Source organism: Macaca mulatta, chromosome 4 (assembly GCF_049350105.2).
Source record: "Macaca mulatta isolate MMU2019108-1 chromosome 4, T2T-MMU8v2.0, whole genome shotgun sequence".
Lineage (NCBI taxonomy): Eukaryota > Metazoa > Chordata > Mammalia > Primates > Cercopithecidae > Macaca > Macaca mulatta.
This window is the reverse complement of record NC_133409.1, coordinates 161,343,864-161,368,973: the sequence shown is the minus strand read 5'-3', so window position 1 is coordinate 161,368,973 and position 25,110 is coordinate 161,343,864. Positions and strand designations below refer to the sequence as shown.

The window sequence follows — 25,110 nt, the reverse complement described above, 5'->3', positions numbered from 1 at the left end:
ACAGGTATGAGCCACCACGCCCGGTACTTCTAGTTTTTGACATCATCAACTATGGTCGAGTTATGCAGGATCAGATAATAGACTAATTTAGCAAATAATCTTTAAAAAAAATTTTTTTTTAGAGAACTCTAAAAATGTAGGTACTTTAAAATATTTTACTCTAGTCAAAATTTTCTCTTTTGGCACAAACACTACGATTTGGTTTTGGAAAACCTTGATTGTTTTGTACCTTGGTTTTCAACTCCAGAAAAAAAAGTCTAGTCCCTGCTAAAACAAGAATGAGTAAGTTGATGAGCTGGGTGTCTTTGTAAACAACTCCACACTTTCAAGATTAAGAAAACAATTGGCTGGGCGCCATGGCTCATACCTGTAATCCCAGCACTTTGGGAGGCCAAGGCAGGCGGATCACCTGAGGTCTGGAGTTTGAGACCAGCCTGACCAGCATGGAGAAACCCTGTCTCTACTAAAAATACAAAATTAGCTGGGTATGGTGGCACATGCCTGTAATCCCAGCGACTAGGGAGGCTGAGGCAGGAGAATTGCGTGAATCTGGGAGATCTGGGAGGCGGGGGTTGCGGTGAGCCTAGGTTGCGCCATTGTATTCCAGCCTGGGCAACAAGAGCAAAACTCGTCTCAAAAAAAAAAAAAAAAGGATTAAGAAAACAGCAGTCTCATTTGCGTGCTGGGCATAGCCTGGGATTGTGGACTAGATAGGAAAGTGTGGCTTTAGCCTTGCCACACTGCCACACACGCTATCTGCTGTAACAGAACAGAACACAACAGTTTATGTTGAGAAAATGTGAATACACCTCCAGTGATTGGAAATACATCTCAATATACGAGTAATTTTATAAGCACATGCGAAGTTTATTATCTTTATGTGCATGAAAGCTTCTGTTATTATCAGTTTATCAAATATTACATCTTTGACAAGCAAAAATGTGTATACATTTGTCACTATGGTAGTAAGGCATGCAAACTGCACTAGTATGGAGTTGTTTTGTTTTGCTTTTTTAGAAAACTCTGATGGTCAAGGGTGGGTGATTTGCCACCTTATAGCAAATGCAGAAAGAAAAGTCACATGTAGCCTTTAGGAGTTTCAGTTTGGGGATCTAAAGGAGCCTGCTTAAAAGGAGGTTTCATGGAGCTAAATTAATCCTTATTTTTATATTATACACACATATTCATGATAGGAACATGTCTATCTCGGTGACAACATCTTTTGCCACACTTATATTTATATCATATATCCTTCCTGCTGTACCTCCCAGAATGTAACTGTTGACCTCACTCTTTTTTTATTAAATGTTTTAAAATTTAATTTTTACTTTATTTTTTTCCTCTGTGTCTCTAGCCAATGAAAATCAAGCTAATTAACATGAACATTACCTCACATAGTTACTTTTTGGGGAGTAAAAACATTTATTTAAAACGATTTTGCACTTTGGGAGGCCGAGGCGGGCAGATCACGAGGTCAGGAGCTCCAGACCATCCTGGCTAACATGGTGAAATCCCGTCTCTACTAAAAATACAAAAAAATTAGCCGGGCGTGGTGGCACATGCCTGTGGTCCCAGCTACTCCGGAAGCTGCGGCAGGAGAATGGCGTGAACGCGGAAGGCGGAGATTGCACTGAGCCGAGATTGCGCCACTGTGCTCCAGCCTAAATACAAAAACCAAAAAACAAAACAAAAAAAGACTTAAAAAATTTGAATAGCTCTAAGGTACAAGTGGTTTTTGGTTACATGGGTGAACTGTAGAGTGCTGTGGTGAGGTCTGGTCTTTCAGTGCACGCAGGGGGTGAGAACTTTTTTTTTTTTTTTTCTTTTTTTTGAGACGGAGTCTCACTCTGTCGCCCAGGCTGGAGTGCAGTGGTGTGATCTCGGCTCACTGCAAGCTCCGCCTCGCCGGTTCAAGCAATTCTCCTGCCTCAGTCTCCTGAGTAGCTGGGATTATAGGCATGCGTCACCACGCCTGGCTAATTTTTATTTTTATTTTATTTTTTTGAGACCGAGTTTTGCTCTGTCGCCCAGGCTGGAGTCGATCTCTGCTCACTGCAAGCTCCGCCTTCCGGGTTCACGCCATTCTCCTGCCTCAACCTCTCGAGTAGCTGGGACTACAGGCGCCCGCCACCATGTCTGGCTGTTTTTTTTTTTTTTTTTTTTTTTGGTATTTTTAGTAGAGATGGGGTTTCACCGTGTTAGCCAGGATGGTCTCAATCTCCTGACCTCGTGATCTGCCCGCCTTGGCCTCCCAAAGTGCTGGGATTACAGGCGCGAGCCACTGCACCCGGCCCTTAACCTCACTCTTAAGATTTAGCTAAGATTTCCTCACATCCTCGTTCCATAGATTTTGAGATGTTTAAACCCGCCTCCGTCACCAGCCCCTGTCAAGATTACTTTGAATTTCCACTTTTTGTTCTGAGCTCCTTTTCCTACTGAACTTGTAATTGACTTCACATTTCACCCTGCATAGCTGGCTTCTGCGTATAAAATCAACTGTGAAACTCAGCCTCGTTTCCATGATTTTCACAGAAAAAAAATCACACAGTGCAAAATAGAAGTTTGATGAGACTGAGGCACATTAGAATCATAGTAATACCAATAATCAGGTAATTAATTAATTGAAAAAAAATTTTTTTGAGACACCATCTCACTCTGTCACCCAGGTTGGAGTTCAGTGGCGTGATCATGGTTCACTGCAACCTGTGCCTCCTGGGCTCAAGTAATTCACCTGCCTCAGCCTTCTAAGTAGCTGGGACTACCGGCACACACCACCACGCCTGGCTGATTTTTGTATTTTTTTTGTAGAGACGGGGTTTCGTCTTGTTGCCCAGGCCAGTCTTGAACTCCTGGGCTTAAGTGATCCACCCACCTGGGCCTCCAAAAGTGCTGGCATTACAGCTGTAAGCCACCATGCCCGGCAAATACCAATAATTGAAAACTTCATGGTAAACCTCCCCGCTTTTCAGAGTCTTAGTGGCCTTCTTGCTTCCACAAAACTTGGCTTTGCAAATTGCCTGATCCACTTCTCTCTCCTTTTCCGTCTCATCTCTTTCTCCCCATTCTTATCAAATGTCCGTAGTATTTCCCATAGAGAGGTTTAGCTACAAACATTGTTGTCTCCTTTCTCTGCTGCTTCCCTTTGCCCTCAAATAGCTCTTAAAGGTATTTCCCTGCATAAAGGCAGTTCTCCCCAAGAGAGATTCTGAGACCAGCTATTATAATAATACTTATTTTTCCCACAACAAGTAAACTTGTCATGCAGAATTCTCCCCAGTTCTAAGCTTATTAGCCATCCTCTTTCGTAGCATCTCTGTTAATTTTTTTTGTTTCGTATTACAGCAGGCTTTGATTACTTAGACCATCTGTGCCTGGGAATGGGAGGTCAGGGGTTGAGGCGAAGGCACTGGTACTCGCTGACCCAGCTGCAAAGTAAGAGGGTCGTTCTCGTAGCTTCTCATGCTTTTCTGTATGATAGTACATATAAATATTTGTGAGGGACACACACAGGAGTGAATGGATAAGGTTGCATGTGGCCGGAGAGGACTGGCCCAGTGGCTCCTTCCAGCTTTTCCTAGGGCTCTGACCACCCGAACTCCATCCATTCAACCCAGGATTGAATGGATCAGTATTGAAGCACACCTGGAAACATCTCACAGCCACCTGCTGGGAAAGCTCTGGAATATGATAGCATCATTCAATCCGGGGAAAACCAAAGCAGCTCCTCATCCATTTTGGTCAGAACTCTCTTTGGGACGTGTTATGATACTGTAGAGTGACAGATATATCTATACATATCTCTGTATCATCTTTCCACATTGCCAACTATGGAACCCTAAAAACAACAAAACCCAAAGCCTGCCCTTCAATATTAGTATTACTGGACTATATTTGATTAAGTCACATTTCTAAATGTATTAAGATGCAACATATAACTATTTTATATATTTATTTTTATTTTAACATTCTAGTCATTGCTCCTTTTAATTAGTTGGGCGATTCAAGGGGGCTTTGGAACATCTGTGGGAAAATCACCTTAACACATGGGTGGTTAATTCCCGTTCTCATTTTCAAATGGCATGGTGTGCCATCATTTTTTTTTTCATTCATTCATTCATTCATTCATTCATTCAGGATGTTTTGGCTGAATGCCTGCTATGTGGTAAGGAGAGAAAGGAAAAAGCAAGTCATAATTGCTCCATCCAGGAACAGTGCAACCCGGAGTCGAATGGGGAGACAACTCTTGGATATTTGAAGTATTAGAGTTCAGAATAAAAGAGTTTAGGATTCAGGGCCAAAATAATAAGTAACAGTTAATTCGAGAGGAATTCCTCAAAAGGGGTGCTCAGGGTGAGGAGGCACTTTTAGGGAGTAAGGTATAACTTAGGTTCATCCTGGAATGATGAGTAGGAATCAGAGTAGCTAGAAGTGAGGTAGCATTAATACAGTGAATTCTGGCAGAATGCTGCAGTTTCGTATAAGAAAAGACTTGTTTTAAATAAAGTACTTCCCAGAAGATAGGAGAACATTAGAAGTAAGGTTTTTCTTTCCTTTTTTTCCCCCAAGATAGATTCCCACTCTGTCACCCAGGCTGTAGTGCAGTGGCATGATCTGGGCTCGCTGCAACCTCCACCTCCAGATTCAAGCAATTCTCATGCTTCAGTCTCCCACCTCTGCTGGGACTGCAGGTGCCACCATGAGTGGCTTTTTTTTTTTTTTTTTTTTTTTTTTAGATGGAGTCTCGCTCTGTTGACCAGGCTGGAGTGCAATGGCAGGATCTCGGCTCACTGTAACCTCCGCCTCCCAAGTTCAGGTGATTCTCATGCCTCAGCCTCCCAAGTAACTGGGACTACAGGTGCATGCCACCATGCCTAGCTAATTTTTGTATTTTTAGTAGAGACAGGGTTTTGCCATGTTGGCCATTCTGGTCTTGAATTCCTGACCTCAGGTGATCTGCCCGCTTCGGCCTCCCAAAGTAATGGGATTCAGGCATGAGCCACCTCACCTGGCCTAATTTTTGTATTTTTAGTAGAGACAGGGATTCCCCATGTTGACCAGGCTGGTCTTGAACTCCTGACCTCAAGTGATCCGCCCACCTCAGCCTCCAAAGTGCTAGGATTACAGTCATGAGCCACTGCACCTGGCCCATGATTCTTTTTTTGAAGTAAAATTACACACTTTATATATATACATATATGTTTAATTAGAGAAAGAAGAAGGAATGATCAATGATGTTGGTATAATTCTAGTGTAAAACGATCCAGCATAATTTATTCACTAAATATTGGCAAAGGATTACATATTAGCTTTTCAGATGGGTAGTTATTGTTCCGATAATGAAGAATAAGTGTCTCAAAATTGTTGCCTACTAAGAGAGCAAAAATAGGAATAATATGATTTTTTTTTTTCTTTGGAAATGGAGGCTTACTCTGCTGCCCAGGCTGGAGTGCTGTGGCATCATCTCGGCTCACAGCAACCTCAGCCTCCCTGGCTCAAATGATTCTCCTGTCTCAGCTTCCAGAGTAGCTGGGATTACAGGTGCCCACCATCACGCCGGCTAATTTTTGTACATTTATTGGAGACAGGATTTCACCCTGTTGGCCAGGCTGGTCTTGAACTCCTGACCTCAGGTGATCTGCCTACCTCAGCCTCCCACGGTGTTAGGATTACAGGCATGAGCCATCTCGCACAGCAATAATAAGCATTTTTAAGACCTTGTAAATATTTTATTTGTTTTAGTCAATACCTTTATTGAAAAGAAACACTTTTTCTACTTTTGTGACAATTTATCGTGTTAGATGTGCAAGTCTGATGGATGACAGGAGAAGTAAAGGTTGTTCATTTCCCTTGTAACCCCACCTCAGATTTTCTTTTTCTCCTTAAAATTACTTTAGGGGCCTGCAATAGAAATGACATAGGAGGCCAGGTGTGGTGGCTCATGCCTGTAATTCCAGCACTTTGGGAGGCTGAGGTGGACAGATTCCTTGAAGCCCACGAGTTTGAGACCAGCCTGGGTAACATGGTGAAACCCCATCTGTCCAAAAAAAAAAAAAAACCAAACAAAAAAAATTAGCCGGGTGTGGTGCACACCTATAGTCCAGCTGTTTGGGAGGTCTCAAACAGCTGGGAGGATTGCTTGATCCCAGGAGGCAGAGGTTACAGTGAGCTGAGATGACACCACTGCACTCCAGCCTGGGTGACAGAGCCAGACCCTGTCCCTCCCTCTAAAACAAGAAAGAAATGACATGAAACTGTGAATTTTGGATTTCTAGGGGGTGAGGACCATTTAAAATTCCTAGAAAGAAGTATGACTAAATTCTTGTTGGTTCTTTCGTGAATATGCTAGTGAATAAATTCTTCTCATGAATTTTGAAAATTAGTTTGTATGGGAAAGTTGCCCAAGAATTATAGTGTCTCAGGGCCAGAAAGGGGGAAAAAAAGGAAAAAAGAAACAGCTATTCTATTTTTATCATTTTAATCAGTAGAGTAAGTCAAAAATGGGGAAGATTCTTCTGTCAGTTGTCAAGAAGGGGTCTGTCACACCTGCTAAGCAGGTTAAGCTTGTTTTTGAAAGCTTGCAATGCAATTTGCAGTAATTTTTTTCTCCTGCTACTGACCAGATCCAAAACTTTATGTTGTTCACACCAGAACCAGTTATTCAATTTATGAAGCAGTTGATTAAAACATTTACTACTCATTCATTATTCATTCATTCATTCATCCCATAAGAGTTATATGCCTGTTTACCAGTAAGGCATCATGGTTGTGTATGTAAGGGTGGCTATACCTTCATGGAGGAAAAGGTATAGCAAATATGGTGGTGAATAAATATCCCTGCGTGTAGGGTTCAATTGTGAAAATAAAGCATTACATAAACAAATACAACCATTATTAATTAGTTACCTTCTATTAGCTAGCTTGGATTTCATTTGGCAGATAATGGGGTTGGTATGATTTGCGCCATGTCACTTCTCTGTGACATCACTGGCAACAGACTGTTGTGTGTCTTTCCATACCTCCCTTCTTATATTCATAAACACATATATTTGTTTACTTTAACAAAATGGGATCATAGTATACTGTGCTTTAGATTATTCTGCCACTTGCCTTTTCCCCCTCCACATGTCCATAGGCTGTAATCATCCTTTCAAGCCAAAACATCTGAATCTTTGTCGTTATGAATGGCAGCATTCATATTTGATGAAACCAAAATTGATATGTCATCATATCTTTAAGGAGTTTCCTTTTATTTAAATTAATTATTAATAACTTTATTAGAGACAAGCTCTTGCTCTGTTGCTCAGGCTGGAATGCAGTGGCACAATCATAACTCCCTGTAACTTTGAACTCCTGGGCTCAAGTGATTCTCCCGTCTCAGCCTCCCAAAGTGTTGGGATTACAGGTGAGAGCCACCAAGCCTGGCCAATTTCTAAAAAAAAAATTTTGTAGAGATCAGTTCTCAGTATGTTGCCCAAGCTGAGAGTTTCTGTTTTAAGAATGCAGCAAAACTGATTAGTTCTCATAATTGAATTGAAGCTACAGAAGGCATTTAATAATTCGATTTATATATTTAAAGAATTCCACCATCCTTTAAGGGGTCTTGTGTGTACAAATTAGTAGATATGACATGTAACATTTTTCTTTCTTTTTATCTTTTTTGTTTTGTGTTTGTTTTTTGAGATGAAGTCTCGCTCTGTCTCCAGGCTGGAGTGCGGTGGCGCCATCTCGGCTCACCGCAACCTCCGCCTCCCAGGTTTGAGCAATCTTCCTGCCTCAGTCTCCCAAGTAGCTGGGACTACAGACACACACCACCACGCCTAGCTAATTTTTTGTATTTTTAGTAGAGACGGGGTTTCACCATGTTAGCCAGGATGGTCTCAATCTCTTGACTGCGTGATCCGCCCACCTCGGCCTCCCAAAATGTTGGGATTACAGGCTTGAGCCACCGCACCAGGCCAACATTTTTCAAATAGAAAATCTGAAGCTAAAATCACCCCTAAAGGACAAATAACAGGACTACAAACAGCGATAAGACAAGGAATTCTATGGGCGGTACTTAAGTCTACTGCAGCTTGGGCTGGATATTCTCCTTAAGGAGGAACCTGTCTTTGATGGTTCCATTGCCCTTCAACTCTGAGCATATTCAGTCATTGCAGAGCTTTTGCTCAGTAGCCACTCTCTGTATTCACAGAGGGGCCACCTCCCTCCCTACCCTGCATCTCAGAGCACCTTGCGTGTGCTTGGGTGTCCTGGAGAGCTGAGGAAGCCTGCTCACTAGGGCATCTTCTGCTCTTGCTGTTTTATTGTAAGCAAGAAGGGAGCCATTCTTCTGTAAGGTTGGTGTACGATGTGGTCCTGTTTTCAGGGAATATTCAATCCTTGCTTTCTTCTGCTATTTGATAGAAGACCTTGGTGTTTTGGTCTGCCTTAATATAGTTATACTAATTTTTAGGCCAGGCATGGTGGCTCATGCCTGTAATCTCAGCACTTTGGGAGGCCAAGGTGGGTGGATCACTTGAGGTCGGGAGTTTGAGACCAGCCTGGCCAACATGATGAAACCCTGTCTGTACTAAAAATACAAAAAATTAGCCAGGCGTGGTGGTGCACGTCTGTAATCCTAGCTACTCGGGAGGCTGAGGCAGGAGAATCACTTGAAACCAGGAGGTGGAGGTTGCAGTGAGCCAGGATCATGCCACTGCACTCCAGCCTGGGTGACAGAGCAAGACTCTGTCTCATAAAATATATATATATATATATATATTATATATATATATACACACACACACACGCACGCACACACACACACATATTCATACTAAATTTTAAAAATTTAACCTATATGGATCAAAAGTTTCAAATTCATCTGTTCAAGTCTATGTAAACATCATGTGTAAAAGTAATCTGAAGATTGTTTTTTGTGCAACATGAATAATGTATATTTATTTTCAGTCTCAAAGTTGAAATGAATGAGAAATGTTAAAATAAAAGGAATTGATTAGGTGATCAAATGTAAGCATTGACAAATATGAAAAGTATATCATCTAATTAGTAGTTTATGAAAGTGAGGCACTTTTATAATCAAATAAATACAACCTTCCAGAGAGATACAGAATTATTCTGACCTGAATTATTTTAATGGGAAAGAGTTCTTTTTAAAAAACATTTCAGGTAAAGTTTGATAATGTTGTCTTAAGTCCACTTGGCTTCATTTCGTTGGGCAGCATTGGAAAGGACAGTGCAGCCTTATACACATGACTCTCAGTTCTTTAAAAAAAAAGTAAAATGGGTATATTAGAAGATAACAATTTAATGTATCTTAAGTAGAGGATCTTGAGAAAGCTATAAAGTGCTTACCTAAACTGAGACATTACCACCGATTTGTAGCTGAGTCATTTAGAATAGACTTTATTTGTAAATGTAAAATGATATCGGCACCAAGATATGGTTGTGAAATAAGAAGTCGCCAGAAAATAACGAAAAATTATGAACCGTGCCCACAGATAATAGTCAGCAAAAACAGATTGTGGAAAGACAAGAAGACAGAGCGTATCCTGGTCATGGTACCGGGTGGAGAAAATCTGAGAATTGTGCGCACTTGAAAACTCTGCAGCCCTATTGAAAACATTTCTTGTAATATTATCTTATAGTACTTACATCTACCTGCACACTGTCTCAAAATAACTTGAGTGTCACAATAATTTTGGTTGAGCTCAGCAATGTTCTTTTATCTTTCTGAGCCATATTCATTTCGCAGGGATGATTACAGAATTGGTTAATTTGAAAGAGTTGTAGTGTAAATATTGTGACTCATGAAATGTTTTTAGTACTTGTTTTAGACTTTCATTTCCTTTGGTCATGCTCTTGTGGGAGATTTAAGCAGTAATAGCATTTTCATTTTTTTCCTGCATTCGTTACCCATGAGAAGGTAATCTTTAATACACTGTTTTTATTTAGTAGGTTCTGATGTTTTAAAGAAATTGGTTTTTCATTCATTGATAATTTATTGAACACCTACTAAGTGCCCAGCACAGAATCATATGTTAATGTGACACCATTTTCTTTTTTTTTCCAAATGGTCTGATTTGATTTTGTAAAAAATGGATATTAATGTACACTAGAATGGAGATTTTTGTTTGCCAGTTATTTGTTGCTATATAAATGTGGGTGAAACAATTGGTTTTTCTTGTCCTCATACCACCAGCCCTTCAGACTTTTAAAGGAATTACTGTAGACTTAAAATTAATAGATTTTTCAGTACTGGCCAAACTCATGGATTTGTGGTGCTTCAGAGTAATACTGGCTTCTAATGAACAGAATAGATTTGCATGGAAATGCCAGTTTCAGGGATAGAATTAGAATTGGGATTTATTTTTTCCCTGAAGATCTGCTTTGAAAATTTGCCCCAGGTCATCTCTGTCCTTGTCCTAGGGTCACTCCAGAATTACCACTTTTTTCCTGCTTGGGATTCATAAAGGTAAGAAGGACAAACTTAGTCTGTTTTCTAGTGGATTTTTTTAAACCCTATCTTTTATTTTCCATGTAAAATCGCTTTTCCCTCTTACTCTAACTACCTTGCATAGACAGGGCAGGTAGAGTGAATGTCAGATGAATGAAGGTAGCACTGAAGTCCTTACTTAGTCTGTTCATAGCTGCATGATTTTTTTTTTTTTGCATGAAATCCAGAGTTCGTATTAGCTGCTCAACTTTCAACCTTTAATGGAGAAGCCAGTCTTTATTCTTCAGTGGTATGATCTGTCAATTAAGTTTGTATTACGCATTCTGTCCCAAAATTTCCTCTCTCTTAGCTTCTCCCTAGTCCCAGAGATCAGTTTCTCTGCATGTGTCAAACTTCCTTTTCTCTCCTCATATTTCATTCTTCCAGGATCTGTAATCTGTCCAAGTTCTCATAGCTCACTTAAAAATGGATGGAGTCCAGAGGGATCAGTGCCGACTTTTCATTAATCTATTAGAGCTTCACATTTACTGGCTTGCACCAAAAGATGTGGGAGAGGAGGAAAATGAGTAAGATCTCACCTCCTGGAAAGGAGGGTGCGACTGCTTTTTCAGTGGTAGAGTTGCTCCCTTAAAGCTGACTCTCTCCCAGGTGAATTCTGAGCTGAGTGTTATAGAGATAAGTCAGCTTGAATCTGGAGGAGTGAGAGAGTTTCGCTAGGGCCCTGTGACAGCTTTGTGGTCAGGAAAGAATACGTAAATTCACTGAATTCCCAGGCATTTCGGCCCTAGAGGAGAAGGATTAGGGGAATCCAAGAGTCCTGACCTTACTGTGAGACTGAATTATAACTAGAGCCCATTTTAACTAACACAGCTTGAGTTTCATATTTGAAATAATGCTTAAATCAAAATACTCTCCACTCTTCCCATATACTGATGGGAAATTTATTAAATGTTAAAGTCTAATCTGAAAGCAAACACAGCTTTAAATAAAACTATGCAACATCATTTAGTAGTGTTTATAACTTGAGTGATGAGTGTCTGGGCTCAATAACCCAGCTAGGAGAAGGAATTCCATGGCCCTCCTTCCCAATCCAGACCTGTCTGGAAGCAGTTATTTGTACTAAGTTTTCAGTCTGAAAGTCTGTGTCATTGTTTAGACTCTTGGTGAATAAACAGACAGAGCAATAAACTTCCTCTTCAGGTGAGGTTTATATCTTTTAAACTAGACTGTAGCCTCTAAGCCATGGCTTTCCTGTAGAGAGGCTGCGTTATTCAGTTCTGCAGATGTGTTTGGGAGGCTTTATCATGTGGCCAGCCTGCACTGTGTTCTTTTAGGCGTAATGATAATTGCAAAGAAACATGGCTCCTAACGAAGTTGCAGTCATTTTTGGGAAAAGTGAGTCTGACACACATGAATTAAGATACCTACTTAAGAAAATCTTAAAATATATATCATCGAGGGCCGGGCGCAATGGCTTGTGCCTGTAATCCCAGCACTTTGGGAGGCCGAGACGGGCGGATCACGAGGTCAGGAGATCGAGACCATCCTGGCCAACATGGTGAAACCCTGTCTCTACTAAAAATACAAAAATACCAAAAAAAAAAAAAAAAAAAAAAAAAAATTAGCCGGGCGTGGTGGCTGGCTCCTGTAGTCCCAGCTACTCAGGAGACTGAAGCAGGAGAATGGCGTGAACCCAGGAGGTGGAGCTTGCAGTGAGCCGAGATCACGCCACTGCACTCCAGCCTGGGTGGCAGAGTGAGCCTCCGTCTCAAAAAATAAAAATAAAAAATAAAAATTATATATATATATGTATTCCTCATCAAATGTCATCAGTTCAAGCAGATATGCACTTTGTAGTCAGGAAGAGGAAAAGTGAATGTTGGTTTTAGTTTTGGGGGGAAGTTTGCTGAAATAAATTGGATTTAAGATGATCTGTGCAGGCCAGGCGCCGTGGCTCATGGCTGTAATCCCAGCACTTTGGGAGGCTGAGGCGGGTGGATCACAAGGTCAGGAGATCCACACTGTCCTGGCTAACACAGTGAAACCCCGTCTCTACTAAAAATACAAAAAAAAAAAAAATAGCTGGGCGTGGTGGTGGGCGCCTGTAGTCCCAGTTACTCAGGAGGCTGAGGCAGGAGAATGGCGTGAACCCAGGAGGCAGAGCTTGCAGTGAGCCGAGATTGCACCACTGTACTCCAGCCTGGGCGACAGAGGAGACTCCATCTCAAAAAAAAAAAAAAAAAAAAGATGATCTGTGCAGAATGTGTTCACTTTTGGGTGCCAGATTTTAATAAAGTTAGCATGGAGCTTCGTATTTGGGTATCAGGCATTACTTACAGCTAAATATCAATCCCTACAACCAAAGGCTAGGGCTCAGACCTAGGATCCTCAGGCTGGTCCGGCCTTCCTAAAGCCCTTGTTTATTTCCCCAATATGCTGTACAAATGGTATTATTTACTCTATGTGCATGACATGAATAATAGTTAAGTAGCACTGAATTAGAGGTATTTCTTTGGAAGGCAAAGGGTCTAGAAACCAGGTCTCTTGAGGAATAGTTGAAGGGCCTTGGCATATGAGCTTAGAGCCGAAAAGATTAAGGACAAACAAAATAGTTATTTTCAAACATTGCAAAGACATTTTGTTACAGAACAAGTTTATTTGTTCCACATCAATTTAAGATGCAGCATGGGGCCTGTTGGGTAGATGTACAAGTGAGCATATAAAAATCCAGCTCAAATAAGAGATTTCTCACGATTAAAATGCTTGACAGAGCACTGTTTTTCAGAGCAGTGCCTTCTTCATTTCTAAAAGTGTTATTTTTATTTTTTTATTTTTATTTTTATTTTATTTATTTTTTTTTGAGACGGAGTCTCGCTCTGTCGCCCAGGCTGGAGTGCAGTGGCATGTGATCTCGGCTCACTGCAAGCTCCGCCTCCCGGGTTCACGCCATTCTCCCGCCTCAGCCTCCCAAGTAGCTGAGACTACAGGCGCCCGCCACCACGCCCGGCTAGTTTTTTGTATTTTTAGTAGAGACGGGGTTTCACCATGTTAGCCAGGATAGTCTCGATCTCCTGACCTCGTGATCCACCCGCCTCGGCCTCCCAAAGTGCTGGGATTACAGGCTTGAGCCACCGCGCCCGGCCGATTTCTAAAAGTGTTAAAGAGAAGTTGGATGTCCTTGCAGCCGGCTGTGTGGCTAGGGTGGCCGGGATACACTAAGTATCTGTTTAGGGATCCCAGGCAAGTAGAAATTATGGAGGCTTTCTAGAAAAAGACAACTACAGCGTGAACAGACACACCAGGGGAACAATGAGAACAGGAGATGTTCGTGTGCCAGGAATGTGTGGAGGAAATGACGTGAGCATGAGATTGATGATCGAGAACTTTAAATATTCTGATAGGCAGTGGGGAACCATCTTGTTTCCAGTCCTGGGGAAGGATATGATAAAACCAATGTCTGAGGAAGCTTTGCTTTCTGTGTTGTGCCAGAGGAATGTAGGAGAGAGGGAAAGAGATATATGCCATGCAGGGAGATCGCTTTGGGAGCTTTCCCCAATTATACTATTTCTTAACTGTGCTGTGAGTCGGTGGAGAGGGGAGTAATGGAAACAGAGACGGAACATAATCAGAATTTAATGGAAGAGCTAATATGGGTTTCCTTGAAAATTGCCCTGAAATAGAACTCTCCAAATTATTAATTGAAAGTGATGTGGTCAGTTTGTTAGATCAGCAGATCACAATCAGGTATTTGCATCTTGGTGCACCATTCAAGCTGACCGGTGACCTGAGACAAGTCATTAAAATTCCTTATATTCTAATTCCCTAGCGGTATTATCCCAGCATGAGAGAATGTTTGCAAAACATTCTGAGTCTTAGATGAAAGCTACCTTGTTATAATAATAATATACTATAATTATTCTGGTTATTGGGGTTATTGTTCTCAACACTGATGCAATTTAATATTTCCTACCTTAGGGATATTTTTGTCTACAGCAGAATTCTGAAAGTGGCTTTCCGGGGAGATGTTTTTTGAAAGACTGGGAAATCTTTCAACTATTTGTTTTAATAATAGTTCATCATCAAGGAAATGTGAAAAATATGTAATATTCAGGATTATCACTCCTATTTTCATCTCAGTCTAATATCTAGGATATATTGAAAATACTTTTGTCTCATCTACTTACAGGCAGCTAGAATGGTTTAGATTGGTGCTTTCCTGGGGTACTGATTTTTTTTTTTTTTTTTTTTTCCTGTGGAATTCTCTGAACAGGGCTTTCCTCAAAAGAATACATTAAGACTGTCAGAATGATTCTTTTCAGCAGATTAAGCCTTGCAGATGCCCTTTGTTGAAGGAAAAATGCATTATTCTAAAAGTCCTTCTGATCTTCAGGAAAACTGAAAATATCAAATATTCTTCTACCGTTTGAACTTCCCTACAAGAAAATCCCAGATATTTTTATTTTCCAGTCTACAATAATTCAGAGCTTATAGTATTTTAAGATGAGGATATAGACATGTTTTGAAGAAAAATTAACTTTTTACATATTCATTTACTGAAAAGAAGACACCCTTCCCCCCACCCTGGAAAGACAAATCATAGTGCTTCGTTTTTATTTTTTCGTTTCCCATTTCTTGCACCTGGACATTTCCCTGGATGAAGTGATGTGTACGGCATAATTATCCTGGGACATAATTGCTTCATGTGTGTCAGCAAGACATGGTTCAGATATTTATTGAGCTCTGGTTGTCTGTGTCCTAAATAAGACCGTGCTATTTCAGGGTTGCAAAAACAACTCCGATGCACTGGAAAAAGAAGAAAGGAGGACGTTCCTCAAAAAGAGTTGGTTTCATGGTTTAGAAATCCATTTATTGCTTGCACCGACAGGCTATGCTTGAGTGTGCGAAGGCTCACTTTGATTTATAGGGGCTTATAAAATGCTCTGCTCTTTGTACCCAAAGCCACAGACCTGCTGTGAATAGGCCACGGACCCTGAGTTTTTCTGGTGGTCAAATTTATAAAACCAAACAATAATCTCTTTGGGAAGCTCCTCAAAGGCGAGCCTGAGTCTGTTAACTTCAGTCTGTACAATGTCTAGCGTAGGGCCACATGTTGACGAGTCCTCATAAATGTCCTTGTTGCTGTTGATGAATGAAGGATGGAAACTGGGAATAGCACGTGGGGCACAGGGGCTTGTTTTCCATGACAGATAGGAGGAGAGCTCATACATGGGGAGGGAGAAGATAGATGGGGGAGTCAAGGACATATTTTGGTGGATGCTACTGCTATTCTTTAAGAAAAAGGAAAAATAGCTCCAATTATCTTCCAGTAGTGTCATGGCCCTCTGCTAGGAAGCGGGTTTATGATTTGAAGGTGTCTGAGACGTTCACTGTGATTATAGTACAAAGGGTCATTTGCACTCTATGATGCAATGGTGGCGGAATTCTGTCTCAACTTTGCGGTCGGCCACTCTGATTAATTTTTTTTGAGACGGAGTCTTGCTCTGTCACCAGGCTGCAGTGCAGTGGCGCCATCTCGCTCACTGCAACCTCCGACTCCCTGGTTCAAGCGATTCTCCTGCCTCAGCCTCCCGAGTAGCTGGGATTACAGGCGCGTCCTACCACGCCCAGCTTTTCTTTTTTTTTTTTTGTATTTTTAATAGAGATGGGGTTTCAACATGTTGGCCAGGATGGTCTTGATCTCCTGACCTCGTGATCCGCCCTCCTCCACCTCCCAAAGTGCTAGGATTACAGGCGTGCACCACGACACCTGGCTTACTCTGACTCATCTTTTATTTCAGTCCTTTCCCCTTCCCTTCCTATCTCATTCTCTACTTCCTTTCCTCCCACTTTTCTTTCTTCCTTCCTCAACTACTTGTTTAGAACATGTTTCTCTTCGAGGCTATAAAGATCCCATTTCCTTCCCATAGCTGAAGACCATTCAGGGAAGGTGGAAGTACATGCCTGTAATCTCCACTATCTCCACTACTTAGGAGGCAGAGGCAGAAGGATCACTTGAGCTCAGGCATTTCAGTCCAGCTGGGCACCATAGCAAGCCTCTGTCTCAAAAAGAAAGCATTTTCATATACGAGTAAAGTTGAGGCTTGCTTATGTCCAGAGGGGGAAAGGCTACAAATTTTCAAATATACCTGTTGCATTTTCTTACGCAGAAAGTGGGATAACATATAAATAGAACATCTTGTCTGTAGGATGAATGTAACCTTAAGAAGTATTGCAGTGTGTTATTATGGCTTAAAATGTATTTAAGACCTCTATGTTGAGAAAATTTCTGTTTTGGGCAAAAGATAGAGAATGGAACCAGTATGCAGTAGTTATATTGTTGGGGGAGTCTTGAAGTAGCAAAGAAAATGAAGTATTTCTTTCAAGTAGAATTTTGCAACCGAACTGAAATTCCACTTTGCACAAATGTGCCTGCGAAAAGTTACAGCAATTTAGGATTGAAAAACCTGTATGTTGCTAAATTCATAGTTAACCTAATTTTAGTTTTTGCAGAAAAGATGATTTATAATAGGAAGAAATGATAATACTTTTTAAGGAGTTTTCTTTTTTTCTTTTCTTTCTTTTTTTTTTTTTTTTAAAGAGACAGGATCAGCCAGGTGAGGTGGCACATGCCTGTAATCCCAGCTACTTGGGAGGCTGAGGCATGAGAATCCCTTAAACCTGGGAGGCAGTGGTTGCAATGATCTGAGATCACGACACTGCACTCCAGCCTGGGCAATAGAGTGAGACTCTGTCTCCAAAAAAAAAAAAGAAAAAAAAAAAGAGAAAGAAAAAAGAAAAATGATGAGATCTCACCATGTTGCCTAGGCTGGTCTTGAACTCCTGGCCTTAAGCAATCCTCCCACCGTGCCCTCTCAAAGTGCTGGGATTATAGGCATGAGCCACTGTACCTGGACTAAAAAAAAATTTTCATGCAAAAATTATGTGATTTTTGGTTATCTTTGTTGTAAAAACAGTTTTTTCTTTTTTATTTGCTTCATAGAGCTCCATTCAGTGAGAAGTTTGTATTCTGTGTATTAATCAGCACACACTTTCCATGCACATCTTCTTCTAAAGTGAAGCCCCCAACCTGAAATTCGTCCCTGTCTCCAGTCTAATCTTTATCAGGGCGATTTTGACTTCATCCTACCCTCTGGATGGCAGTGCGGCCACAGGTGGAAACTGTCAGTCACTCTTTGAAGCTTCCTCGCGTCCATAGGCCTTGGTGCCGGGCCCATTTGTTCTCAGCAGCAGGTTGTGCCCTTTGCATCTGAATTTTTTTCTTTTTTTGAGACGGAGTCTCGATCTGTCGCCCAAGCTGGAATGCAGTGGTGCGATCTCGACTCACTGCAACCTCTGCCTCCCGCGTTCACTCCATTCTCCTGCTGAGTAGCTGGGACTACAGGCGCCTGCCACAGTGCCCGGCTAATTTTTTGTGTTTTTGGTAGAGACGGGGTTTCACCACGTTAGCCACGATGGTCCCAATCTCCTGACCTTGTGATCCGCCTGCCTCGGCTTCCCAAAGTGCTGGGATTACAGGTGTTAGTCACTGCGCCGTGCATCTGAACTTTTCAGTGTCCATAGTCCATGGTGACCCTCCTCAGGTCTGGCTTTGCTTTGTGGTTCACGTGGCTCACAATCTAGCTTGCCCAGGATACTGCCGCTGTACCCCTGCTGCCCCGGCGTAGTTATTCAGAGCATCTCTTTCCTCCTGTAGTTTCATTCCTGAGTTATTTCAGGTATTAGTGGAGAGAGGGGGCAGGGTCAGCTTGGGTTTTACTTTATTTTTATTTTTTAATTTTTTAAAAAAATATATTATGATTTTTTAGACAGAGTCTTGCTCTGTCACTAGGCTGGAGTGCAATGGCATGATCTCGGCTCACTGCAACCTCCACCTCTTGGGTTCAAGCAATTCTCCTGCCTCAGCCTCCTGAGTAGCTGAAATTACGGGCGCCTGTCACCACACCCAGGTAATTTTTTATATTTTTAGTAGAGACATTTTAGTAGAGTATTTTAGTTGGCCAGGCTAGTCTCAAACTCCTGACCCCAGGTGATCCTCCCGCCTTGGCCTCCCAAAGTGCTGGGATTACAGGTGTGAGACACCACGCCCAGCCTACTTTATTTTTATTTTTATTTATTTTTGAGACAGAGTCTTACTCTGTCGCCTGGGCTGGAGTGCAGTGGCAGGATCCTGACTCACAGCAACCTCCGCCCTCAGGGTTCTCGTGATTCTCTTGCCTCAGCCTCCTGAGTAGCTGGGATTACAGGCGTCCACCACCACGCCCGGCTAATTTTTGTAATTTTAGTAGAGGTGGGGTTTCACCATGTTGGCCAGGCTGGTCTCGAAGGCCTGACCTCGTGATCCACCTGCCTCGGCCTCCTAAAGTGTTGGGATTACAGGAGTGAGTCTGCGCCCGGTTGCCCAGCTAATATATATATATATTTTTTTGTATTTTTAGTAGAGATGGGGTTTTGCCATGTTGGCCAGGCTGGTCTCGAACTCCTGACCTCAAGTGATACACCCACCTCGGCCTCCCAAAGTGCTAGGATTACAGACATGAGCCACCGCACCCGGCCTTGAGTGTTACTTTAAATCTAATATTGTTGTATTGGGGTAGAGGTAGAGAAACCATTGCCTGTAGTAACTTAGTAACAATGGGTCTATATTAGTAGAGTTCTGATCTGGGAAGAGGATATCAATTATTTACTTAATAGATAATCATTTACCACCTATTTTGTGTCAGATACAGTTCCAGGTCCTGGGAATTATAGAAGTCAAGAAAACAGAGTCAGGACCCTAAAGAAGCATACATTTTGGCAAGAGAGTGTGGCAATAATCATAATAAAAAAAGATATAATTTAATGTTAGGTAACAATAAATGCTATAAAGAAATAAAGCATAGCATGGAGATAAAGAATTTGCTGCAAGAGCTGTTTTAGGTGGGGCAGCCAGGGACGACTTCTGAAGAAGGGACACTTGAACCGTCATCACAGTCATCTAGATAGATCAGAGTCATCTAGATAGATCCTGTGCAACAGGGGAAGGCCTCCTCGTATTCCCTCTTAGCTCATGGAGGATCCTGATACAGGTGAAAAGTCTATGGAATCTTACTGGGGAAAGGACGGTAATTAGCACAGTGCTATGGCAATTTGTTTTGTATGTACTATCTTCAACTGCTGGGAACTTCCTTTCCATAGTCCATCTCTAGCCATCTCCAGTCCCAACAATCCTACAGTCTACATTTGCTGTTTGGTATATTCCCCAGATCACGTTTTCAGTCACTTTATTTTTTTTATGTATTTATTTATTTTTTGAGACAGAGTTTTTCTCTTGTTGCCTAGGCTGGAGTGCAATGGTACTCTCTCGGCTCACTGCAACCTCTGCCTTTGAGGTTCAAGCGATTCTCCTGCCTCAGCCTCCCAAGTAGCTGGGATTACAGGCGCCCGCCACCACGCCCGGCTAGTTTTTGTATTTTTAGTAGAGATGGGGTTTCATCATATTGGGCAGGCTGGTCTCGAACTCCTGACATCAGGTGATCTGCCTGCCTCTGCCTCCCAAAGTGCGGAGATTACAGGTGTGAGCCACCATGCCCGGCCATTTCAGTCACTTTAAAAGTTCTAAGAGGTATGGAGAGAGAGGGGCATTTTTGAACATGGTGCCGCACAGGTATAGAATGTGTCCTGGTGCTGTTCCCTGTCAGTCATGTGGCTCTGTAGGGAGACATTCTGGGAAATTCTTCCTGTGCTCCAGGTCCTAGCTTGGAGCCTCCCTCCATCTGAGAGGTTTGCAACATTTCCTGAACCTTAGAGAGTAAAGGGAAATGTGCTCCTATATCCAAAACTTCCAAATGTAAGTGTTTGCCAAGTGCTTTGCAATCTGCCTTTCCATAATTTCTCTCATTATCTCTGTGATGGGATTTATCATGCTGGTACTGCACTTTACTGAGTAAATGTAGGGACAGATGGAGGTGGCAGACTGGAGGAGAAGAGCAAGAGATGACATTGAGCCGGGAGCTCTTCATAGGAATGGTCCGTCTGTGGGCTTCCTGGGGGGTGTGGAGGGGGGACAAATATGTGATTGGCACATGATATTGCCATTCAGTAACACCTGTGGCACGAATAAGCTACCTAGGGTGAAGGTGAGCTGCTATTTCGAAGTTTTGAATAAATTATATTTTAAAGTAATGAAGAGATCCTGGCACTGAGGAGGTTGAAATCCTTTTGCATGGTAGATTTTCTGGATCTGAATTTTATAAGGATTTTTTTTTTAAATGGCATTGAAAGATTTTTAGTAGATGAAGAAAGCATGCGTAGTAAGGTAGCTGTTATATGGTGGGTCAGTACACTATCCCCTAGGGTTTGAATTGCTGTTAAGTTTTAGATGTTGTAACTGACTGCTGGTTGGTCTGTTCCTATTTTTTGTTGCTGTTGTTCATCCATCCAACCATGCGTCTCTGCATCCATCTATCCATCCATCCATCCATCCATCTCTCCACCCATCAATCCGTCCACTGATTTCCTTTTTTTTTTTTTTTTTTGAGACAGAGTCTTGCTCTGTTGCCCAGGCTGGAGTGCAGTGGAGCGATCTCGGCTCACTGCAAGCTCCACCTCCCGGGTTCATGCCATTCTCCTGTCTCAGCCTCCCGAGTAGCTGGGACTACAGGTGTCTGCCACCATGCCCGGCTAATTTTTTTGTATTTTTAGTAGTGACAAGGTTTCACCGTGTTTGCCAAGATGGTCTCGATCTCCTGACCTTGTGATCCACCCTCCTCCGCCTCCTAAAGTGCTGGGATTATAGGCGTGAGCCACCACGCCTGGTGCCGTCCACTCATTTCTATTACTTACTAGTAGTGTGATTATTTTCTTCATCCCACTTGGACTCAGTTTTCTTTATCTACAGAATGGTGAGTTTTGTCTAGGTTATTGAAAGGGCCTGTTAATTCTAGAATCCTAAGATGCTTACCATTTGATTAGTTTGTGCAAGACAATTGGAAAGAATACAAACATGAATTGAACATAGGTTCTGCCTTCCAAAAACACACAGTCTGGTAGGTGTGCTGATGTAGAAACATGGCAAAAATGTGAGTAGAGAATGACCAAGTACCAAACACAGCTGCGGTTCATGTGTGTGATGGGAATTTCAATAAATTCAAGACATTTGGCTGCAGATGTTAAGGAAGGCTTCCGACGGAAGGTGGCATATATGTTTGAGTAGAGCAAACTGACATTTACTAACGTCTTCAGTTGATTAGCATCCTCATTTCATTTAATGTTCACAGTAGTGGATGTTATTCACTTTACTATCCCCATTTAGCGGATGAAGAAACTGAAAACTGAGGCAGGAAAGGAGATTAAGTAACTGGCCCAGATTAAGCCACCCAGCTGTATTGTGGCAGAGTTGTGATCAAGAGGATGTCCGTCAAGCCCCTTTCATCCTTTTGTCTTAAAAAATCGAGTCAGTAGAGAGATGGGGACTGCAGGATTCCTCCCTCCCCTCCCCTCCCCTCTTTGTTTTGAGACAGGGTCTTGCTCTGTCCCCCAGGCTGGAGTGCAGTGCCGCGATCTCAGCTCACTGTAACCTCCACCTCCTGAACTCAAGTGATCCTCCCACCTCAGCCTCCTGAGTACCAGGGATCACAGGTGTGCACCACCACGCCCAGCTAGTTTTTGTATTTTTTGTGGAGATGGAGTTTTGCCATGTTGTCCAGGCTGGTCTCGAACTCCTGAGCTCAAGCGATCCTCCTGCCTTGCCTCCCAAAGTGCTGGGATTACAGGCGTGAGCCACTGCACTTGGCCCAGGATATTTCAGGCGAAGAAGACCATCAGTGCCCTGGCACAACGAGGTGGAAGTGCCTTGTGTACCTGAGAAACAGCACGGACTTCAGTGGCGCTGGAGCACAGTGTCCCTTAATGGCAGCAGTAGAAACCCAGCCTGGGATGACAGCTTGGGATTCGAGGAGGCTTTTTATTGTCTGGCCACAGGGTCTGGTCTTTATTTGGCCCAAGTGGACATTTTATGCAGAGTGGAGACATGATCAGAGGAGTACATTTCAGGATGTTTATGACTCTAAGACCTTCTTATGATTCCAACATCCTTTCATGCTCCTAAGCTCTTCCATGTGATGCTGAGGAAACTCCCCTGCCCAGATGTCTCCTGCAGCCCGAGCCCTTGAGCATTTTCATCTCCAGGTTTCTGTGTTAAGGAACTCAGGGCCCTGGCTTCCCATCCTACCATTCTGAACATCAGCACCTTAAAAAGAACCCTGCTCAATTCTTGGGATTCTGAGAAAAAAAACTCCTTCACCTTCCCCTTTCTGCTCTTTTCTAGATTTTAACCTAATTTCTGCTATTTCAGAATGTTTTCTGTTCAATAAATGAATAATTAGATCTTCTTGGGCTTTGCCAGTGAAAAATATACCATAATATTTAGATTAAAAGAGTGTAATGACTACACTAGCAAAATACACCCCGGTTACATGATGAATTCTTCCTTTTCATTTTTATTTGTGGTATCCTGGGGTGGCCTACTGGAGAAAAAAAATACTATTTGATTCTCCCTGGGTGGTCAGACAGGACTTGTAAAGACTCTTGTTTGTTTTGTGTTGAGGCTTCAAAGACACGCAGGCTTTTCTACATAAAGATGTTCTAAGAAAATAGGGATTTTTTTTGAAGTTGCTGTGTATAAAGGGAAATTCAGAGCAACCATCTTCCCTTACAACTACCAGCTAATGCGATTAGAGGGTCTCTTCTCACCAGGCATCTTTGTTGTTACCATGTCTCGTCATTACCACCGGTCTTACGGGGAGGTGTATGCTTACAAAAACCACCTCCACCTGGCTTTATTTTTGGCACGATCACACAAACATGTACTTTAATTTTAAATATTATATGTATTGTCACATTTAGATTTAAAAAAAAAAAACACTAAGAAATCTGAGTGGGGTGTGTGTGTGTGTGTGTGTGTGGTTCAGGATGCACTGGAGGTGTGTGCTGCCACAACAAATTTCAGGCCACGTGTTCTGCAGATTCCAATTAGCAAGGCCCTCCTGCTGTGGTGTGGGAGAAAAGTTTGGAGTGGGGTTAGGGCTGGCTAAGTGTAGGAGGCTTTTTAATGCAGTCTTTGCAGAACTCCCTCATTAGCACCTCGAGGTCAGTGGGAAGTGGTATACAGAGCACAGTTGGCATTTTCTGCTGTGCATGGTGTGTGTCAGCCATGTTATTTACCCATGCTTATTTTCTCCATTTCATAAAATTAATTGTACTCAATGGGGGGATGGGTTGATAATGCTGAATTATTTTAAGCCTGGAGGGAGCTCAGCAGCTGTGTCCTAGATCAGACCACTGATCTATCTAATAGGTTGTCTTGCTACCTGATCCACTGGACAAATGTGTTTCGCCAATTAGACGAATCCCTATATGGAGAGAAAAATGACCTTGAGCCCCAGAGAGCCAGACAGTTGCTTCATGCAATGTCTTCACCTACTGAAGCTGCTTCATCGCCTTGGCCGAATAGGAATGTAGTATATTTCTAACCTCTAGACAATTAAATTTCTCCTTTAAAAAGTAGCCACTCTATGTGAAATAGTCAAATCTGTCCTGACTTGCCAAGACACTTGCTTTTGGAATCGGGTGCTTTTGGATGTAGCCTCTAAAAATGTTAAAGAAGAGCAAATCTTGGAAGCTTCCTTCTTGTGTCAAGGCATAACCTGCTGAGGTCCAGGCTGCAGTGACCCATGAACATGCCACTGCCCTCCAGCCTGGGTGACGGGGTGAGACCCTGTCTCAAAAATAAAGACATAACCCCTTGCTATAAAAAATATATATATGTGTGTGTGTGTGTTTAAGAGGAGTATCAGAGAAAGAAAGATAAATTTTTAAGTAAAAGGAAATATTATAAGCTAATTTTGTTGGGTATTCTTCTGGGCAATTAATTTATCATCAAATACATGTCCACAAAATGCCAGATTTCTTTAAAAGATAAGCCTGGGCACAGAAAACAAACTTGATGTATGATAGAATCTTGCACTTGTTTTTAAGTCTTGCAGTTAAAGTTTACTGTGGTTTTGGTGTGACTCTACCAGCAACAGGATGGCACTCAGTAGAGGGTCCATGGTATAGTGGGAAAAACCTCCTGGGGGTCAACCAGGTCCAGATTTTGATCTGTGGCTCTGCTGCTGCTAGCTCTGTGACCTTAGGCAAGTTACTGCACACACTCGGCCCCAGTCTCTTTGTAGTCGTCTGTTGCTATTGATACTAGCTTTACAAAATCGTTTCAAAGGTTAAATGAAGTAAACTATATAAAATAAATATCTAGGGCTGGGCACAGTGGCTCAAGCCTGTAATCCCAACACTTTGGGAGGCAGAGGTGGGTGGATCACCTGAGGTCGGGAGTTCGAGACCACCCTGACCAACATGGAGAAACCCCGTCTCTATTGAAAATACAAATTAGCCTGGCGTGGTGGCACATGCCTGTAATCCCAGCCACTCAGGAGGATGAGGCAGGAGAGTCGCCTGAACCTGGGAGGTGGAGGTTGCAGTGAGCTGAGATTGCGCCATTGTGCTCCAGCCTGGGCAACAAGAACGAAACTTCCATCTAAAAAATAAAATGAAATAAAATAAATAGAATCTAGCTTATAGATTTATGTTAGCTCATTTTC

The 25,110-nt window shown here is 42.2% G+C and overlaps 1 protein-coding gene across 18 annotated transcripts in view; it reads left to right on the top strand.

Annotated features, from left to right (window-relative positions):
* LOC106997839 (uncharacterized) overlaps positions 1–25,110 on the top strand; it is a 547,605-nt gene that overhangs the window by 92,741 nt on the left and 429,754 nt on the right. The window lies entirely within an intron of this gene.